A 7,044-nucleotide genomic window follows, 5' to 3' on the forward strand; every position below is an offset into this window, starting at 1 on the left:
ATGGCCCTAGAAGTGGCTCTTAGTGGCCCTAATGGATAGTTTCAGATGGCAGCAATCCTTGGACCCTTGAAAGTAGCAGTAGTAGCGGTGGCAGGGGTGATAGTGGCAGAAGAGGTGGTAATCTTACTACCCTTCCCCTGTAAACTGGTAGTATAAGAGGGCGCGGCAGGGTACGATACGGCAGGGGAGTGGCAGTGTCAGGCCTGTGAATGAGCAGTGCCAAGGGCGGCGTGACGTGTGCCAGACGTTTAGAGTGGTGACAATTCATAGTGGTGACAGATTTATGACGTGGTGGTGGCAGAGAGGTGGTGGTGGGAGGCCTGAGTGGTGGTGGTGGTGGTGGTGCCCAGATAAAGACGAACTTATGGCAGCGCTGATGTCACTAGTGGCTGTGGTGGCGGTGGCGGTGGCAGTGGCAGCGGTAAGACAGGGAAGGCAGTTAGTTGGTGAGCGGATGGGGTGGCGACACGAGATTGTGGCTCAAAGTATATATAAAAAAAGGTGTTGGTAGCTGGAGGAGGACTGGGGTGGTGATGGTGACGGATAAGAAACCTATAGTGGTCATAATGGCGGTGGTGGTGGTGGTGGCCGGCCTGTGATGGTGACGGATAAGACGGTGCCGCGGTCGTAGCACGTGTGGCGGAGGTTGCTGGAGGAGGAGAAGGAAAGGAGGAGGGTGAGGGAAGAAGAGGAGGGAGGGGAGGAGGAAAGACGAGAGGAGAGCAGAGGGAGGGTTGGCGGGAGGGGGACAGACAAAGTGAGTCTTGCAGCTCCTGAACTTTCCGGCGGCTAAACGAAGAACATCCAGAAAGGCATTAACTTCGACTTATTAGGGCGCTGCCACCAGACGACACAGCCTGACTACACCGCCAGGAGGAAGAAGGAGAGCAGGAAGAGGAGGAGGAGGAGGAGGAGGAGGAGCAGGTGGAGGAAGAGCAGAAGGAGGAGAGTGGGGAGAGTTTCACTGGCGGGCGTGTGGACGTGAGAGGTCAGGGTCCGCCCGAGGCAGCAGCTTCGGCTACTAGCGGGAATGATGAAGTAAATGTCCGGACACAATGGACGGCTGCCCGGGGGAGGGAGGGGGAGTCCAGGCCTGCCGACGACGAGGCTGGGAGTCGGAACCTTCTGCCTTCTCCCTCCAGCATGCACGGCAGAATACAGGCGCCAGGCAGCAAGAGAGTCGAGTGTCGTGTTTTCTCTCGCGGCATCACGAGGGAGGGGCGGCGGCAGGACGGCTGTGGCTTTTGTTAGCGGTGCTCAGTGAACGCCGAGGAAGAAGCAAGGGTCGAGCTGAGTCCTCTTAAGCGTACAGCGGGCGACGGAAGCCTCTCAGTGTGCGGAGCAGGGCGTCGTAATGACCTTAAATGTGGACCTCGAGTCTCACCACCACCTTCTGAATTGCTCGTGGACTCTTTACATGTTCACTGAAGGGAGATCAAAACCTCTTTCATTGCAATTAGAAAAGGATTAAAAACTACTCATTCCTACCCTATACACTTCCTCGGAACACCTCATTAGTACAAACACGAAGCTCTTCAATACTCTAAACACACCAACAACCCCTGCACACTATACCTGACCTCCTGAAGTGACCGGGCGGAAGCGAGGAAGGAGAAGGAGGAGGAGGAGTAGGAGGAGGAGGAGGAGGAGGAGGATAAAGAAGCAGAACGGGACACGCAGGGAGGTACATAAGGGGCAAGAGGGACACGGGAGTCAGATAGTATACACAACACACCACGGGACGGAGCAGGGACGTGTGATACGGCAGGGAGGGGGAACGTACGTGTGTCTGCTGCCTTGAATATAAGATGATGTAAGGGAGAAGGAGATGGAATACTTATAGAAGATGAATAACAGATGAAAGGAAGGAAAAAGAAGATGAATAGAGGACAAGGAAGGGAGATGTAAAAAAAAAAGAGGAAATGTAAATGAGAAGAGAGATAATAAGGAAAATGGAGAAAGAGATGAAACAGTTATAGAAAGGGGAATAACACATGGAAGAAAGGAAATGGAAGAGGAATATAGTAAAATTAAGAGAACTGTGAAAAAAAATAACAAAATTCAATAAGAAGAGAGATAGAGGAAAATGGTTGGAAGTGGAAAACTTATAAATTAGAAATAAGAGATGGAGGAAGGAAAAGGGAAATGAATAGAGTATAAGGAAGGGAAATAAAAAAACAAAACAAACGTAAATGAAAAAGAGAGATAATGAGGGAAAGGAAGAAAGAAATGATAAGGATATTAAACAAAGAATATGGAGATAAAATAGAAAAAAAGTTAAATAGAATAAGAAAGAGGGTGAGGCAAGAAGCTGGACGAATAACAAGGTATAGAAGAAAAACGAAAAAAAAAAAATACAGAGAAGGGACGAAAGAAAGAAGAAAAAAAGTTATAGAAAGATAAAGAACAAGAAAAAGAAAACGATGAATAAAACAGACAAGAAGATGTGAAAGAAAAGAGAAGAAGAAGAAGAAGAAGAAGAAGAAGAAGAAGAAGAAGAAGAAGAAGAAGAAGAAGAAGAAGAAGAAGAAGAAGAAGAAGAAGAAGAAGAAGAAGAAGAAGAAGAAGAAGAAGAAGAAGAAGAAGAAGAAGAAGAAGAAGAAGAAGAAGAAGAAGAAGAAGAAGAAGAAGAAGAAGAAGAAGAAGAAGAAGAAGAAGAAGAAGAAGAAGAAGAAGAAGAAGAAGAAGAAGAAGAAGAAGAAGAAGAAGAAGAAGAAGAAGAAGAAGAAGAAGAAGAAGAAGAAGAAGAAGAAGAAGAAGAAGAAGAAGAAGAAGAAGAAGAAGAAGAAGAAGAAGAAGAAGAAGAAGAAGAAAACAGAAAGAAGAAGAAAATAACAAATGAGAAATAAAGAGAAGACGATACACGGAAGAAGAAAAGAGAGAAAGCAAGGAAAAGAAGAAAGTAACAGAAGATGATGACGAAGAAAAAGAAGGAAACACTAGAAAAAAAGAAAGAAAGAGGAAAGACAACCTGGAGAAGGGAAACACAAAGACAAAGAGAGAGAGAGAGAGAGAGAGAGAGAGAGAGAGAGAGAGAGAGAGAGAGAGAGAGAGAGAGAGAGAGAGAGATAATGAGGTACTTTTACACAACTATTTTAATCTCTCAGCTAACTGGTCCTGTTGTTTCTCCTCCAGCAGGTTGTGAGGCAATAAAAATCAAACTAATAAGGTGTGTAGAGAATAGTACTGGGCACCTTATCATCATTTTACGCCTTGCTAATTAAACTTACATGAATGGAGACGCAAACACCACCAGGGGGATGAAATAAGTGAGATTGTTATGTGTATTCATCGTTAGAGGCGGCTGAGTTGCGATGCTCTGCTAAGGAAGGAAAAGGAGGTGAAAAATGCAGCTGCTCAGGTGATCTTACTAATGAGGGAGAAGGGACGGAAGAGGCAGGTAAGAAGAGAAAGGTGTGTGGGTGTTTCTCTCTCTGTCTTTCTCTGTGTTTCTCTCTGTCTCTCTCTGTCTCTCTCTCTCTCTCTCTCTCTCTCTCTCTCTCTCTCTCTCTCTCTCTCTCTCTCTCTCTCTCTCTCTCTCTCTCTCTCTCTCTCTCTTCATACTTTATTCGCAAACAAGGTAGGAACAAATGTGTAGATGATTACCTTTCCTCTCTCCTCCTCCTCCTCCTCCTCCTCCTCCTCCTCCTCTTCCTCCTCCTCCTCCTCCTCCTCCTCCTCCTCCTCCTCCTCCTCCTCCTTCTCCTCTTCCTCATCTTCCTAGTCCTCCTCCTCCTACTCCTCCTCCTCGTCCTCCTCCTCCATGTGATTTTTTTAATATCACATGGTTTCGCCTTTTTTCCTGCCAGCCTCGGCTGGAGGGAGGGGTGGGTAGGGGGGAGCCTTCTGCTTTGCTGTCCTGTCTCTACCTCTGGTAGTTAGTAGATAGTCTCCACAAACAGCCTAGTAAGGACCTAAGGGTCTGTTGCTGTTTGTCTTCCTTTGTATTCCTTTTTATTTCTTCTTTTTCTCCCTGAAGTTTTCTCTTGCTCTCTTCTACATCCATCTTCCAATGCCTCTGCTTCTCTCTCTTCCCTTTTCCTTTCTGATATTCTTATGTTCATTTATTACTATTTTATTTTTGGTCTTCTTCTTTTTCCTCCTCCTCCTCCTCCTCTTCCTCCTCCTCCTCCTCCTCTCCCCTCCCTCCCTCCTACCCCCTCCTCTTGTTCACGTCCGCATGCGAATGTCAAGAAAGAGGCAGAAAAAAATATAGAATTACTTGATGTTAAAGATAATTTAGTTTTCTCTGAGAGGAAGCACACACACACACACACACACACACACACACACACACACACACACACACACACACACACACACACACACACACACACACACACACACACACACACACACACACACACACACACACACACACACACACACACACACTGAAGGGAAACAAATACAAAATACAATCTGACAGAATATAACGAATAATCTTAACAAATAACAATGAATGAAGTGAACCAGCAAAGACAACAAAACACCAAGAATGAATCGATCAGAGAAATAAGAGAGGAAGCAGAGGGCTCAAACAAGAGACGCGTGCTTCTTACATATTCACAGCAGCCGCAGGTAAGGGGAGCGAGGGGGAGACGGCAGGTAAACATCAAAGGTACGAGGCACAGAGGGGGTCAGCGAGGTAAGTCCCGGGTCAAGCTCGTATTCTTAAACATTTCTCTGCTTCATCTCTGCTATTTCGAAAGGCTTTATTTGAATTTACACGAGTTTTAAGGTGTTTTTATGGTTCTAGAGGCAGAGTGACTAGATTTCTATATTACTACCTAGAGAAACACTTTTGATAACCCTCTCACCATCTCTGTGGCCCTTGAAGATAGTGGTGGAGAGAGAGCAAAGCGTTTCTGGGTGTACAAGGCAGCGAATGGTCGGGGGCAGAAGGCCTGGGGTTTGGGATGCACCAGAGTAAGCAGATAAGTAAGAGATTAATCTAATGTCTCGTGTATATTTACCGAGGAATAATGGAGGTGTAGGAGAAGAGATATTATAGTGTCTGATAGAAAATGTTGGGGCTTAAATGTTTTCATCTTTTTTTTTCTAAGGTTCAGATGTAAAAGAAAATGTTAAAAATGTTCTCATGTAAAATATCTTTCAAAGTCTATATTCTATTACATGGACAGAAGAAAAACACTGATATAGAAAGTATTTACATGTATCAATAAATAGGGTCAGAATTTTTACCTTCTAGAGTTTGTTTGAAAGTTAGTTGGTTTAAAAGTCAGGTAGAAGTTAAATATTTTACTTACATATTGAGAGATAAAAGGGAAGCAATAACATAATTTACTGATATTCAAATAGAAAGAGCAATAAACAAGAGATACGATAATTTACACGGAAAAATGAAAGAGAGAAAGAGAAAGAGAGAAAGAGAAAGAGAGAGGCTGAGAGATGAGATAATGCGTGGAAGATAATTAAAGGTGAAGCAACAAAATATTACTGAAAAGAAGACACACACAAGATATAGAACGAAAAAATAAATGAATATATGAAAAATCGTGTTCGCTGAAATGAAGTTATAACGAACACAGACACAAAGGATGACTAGCAATTGGAATAAAGGAAAGAGATAAAGGATAGACAACGAAACGAAGAGAATGCAAATGGAAGAGGGAATAATAAGTCAAACACGGCAAATATGAGACAATAAATAACACACACACACACACACACACACACACACACACACACACACACGACCCTTGCCGGCCTCCACAATTCAAGAGGGAGGGAGTCAGGGTGTCTTAGTACCATAACTCCGCGCCAAGTTAGCACAGCGCCGCACAATTGTTCCATAAATAATGAACGATTTACCTGCGCCGACCAGCAAGTCCCGGCCAGCCACTGCAGATTACCAGAGAGAGAGAGAGAGAGAGAGAGAGAGTGTGTGTGTGTGTGTGTGTGTGTGTGTGTGTGTGTGTTTAAACAGTAAATTGGTTAATATTACAAAAAGAAGTCACTAATAACATGAAGCATCCATCTCTCTCACACGTACATACACACAGAGACACACACACACGGTGCCAAGAGGGTCCCGAGACACACACACACACACACACATGGGCACTAAGTTATCTCTATCCAGGTGTTGAGCGCGACACTTTCTTTTCCTCACTGCTTTATGGCGCGGCGAGAGGAGGAAGACCAAGCAGGAGACGAGAGAGAGAGAGAGAGAGAGAGAGAGAGAGAGAGAGAGAGAGAGAGAGAGAGAGAGAGAGAGAGGAAGGAGAAAGGGAAGTAGGGAGAGAAGACGAAGGGAAGGGAGAAGGTATACGGATGAGACAAGGAAGGGGAGAAAGAGAGAGAAAGAGGGGAGTTTTTCCATCTCTCTCTCTCTCTCTCTCTCTCTCTCTCTCTCTCTCTCTCAGGCATATAACATCAAATCACGACCTAAGTAAGATGGAAATATCAAGTTGTTTTCTTTCTTCAGGTTCAGCTTCAGGAATCGTCTTGGGATGTTAATTGGAGTTTCATTTGGATTCCTGAGCGTGATGCCATTAATCAGGCGCCACGACGAGAGAGAGAGAGAGAGAGAGAGAGAAAGACGCTCGTGCAGACTCCAACTAAACATGCAGTAGGTGGATTAACTTTATTCTCCACAGCCTGAGCGTTACTTTCTGGACCTGAGCGGAACGGTGCACGAATCCCAGTATGAGTCAGTGAGGGATGCTGATGTTTTCGTTCCTTCCGTGATATGTTCGTGAGAGAGGAGATATTCAAACTAGTGGTTGTATATACGGTAGTGTGAACGCGCTTATAACTCTTCGTGTGTCTGGAGTTACTTAGCGCTGAGTGAACGTGAACTGAGCTACACGCGAGATAAATTTAGCGTAGAGTGAACGGTGTGAACGCTCTTATTGACGTTCACAGTAGCGGAATGACGGTTTACGAACTGGCTTACATTACTTACACGATCGCTGAAACTAGCATAGGAGTGTGAGACTTATGGTACGTTTAAATTAATGAGAAAACAACGTAACATTAACATATAAACGTTCATATCCGTGTATAAAGGAACTAGTG

The sequence above is a fragment of the Portunus trituberculatus genome, chromosome 35 (genome assembly GCF_017591435.1).
Source record: "Portunus trituberculatus isolate SZX2019 chromosome 35, ASM1759143v1, whole genome shotgun sequence".
Classification (NCBI taxonomy): domain Eukaryota; kingdom Metazoa; phylum Arthropoda; class Malacostraca; order Decapoda; family Portunidae; genus Portunus; species Portunus trituberculatus.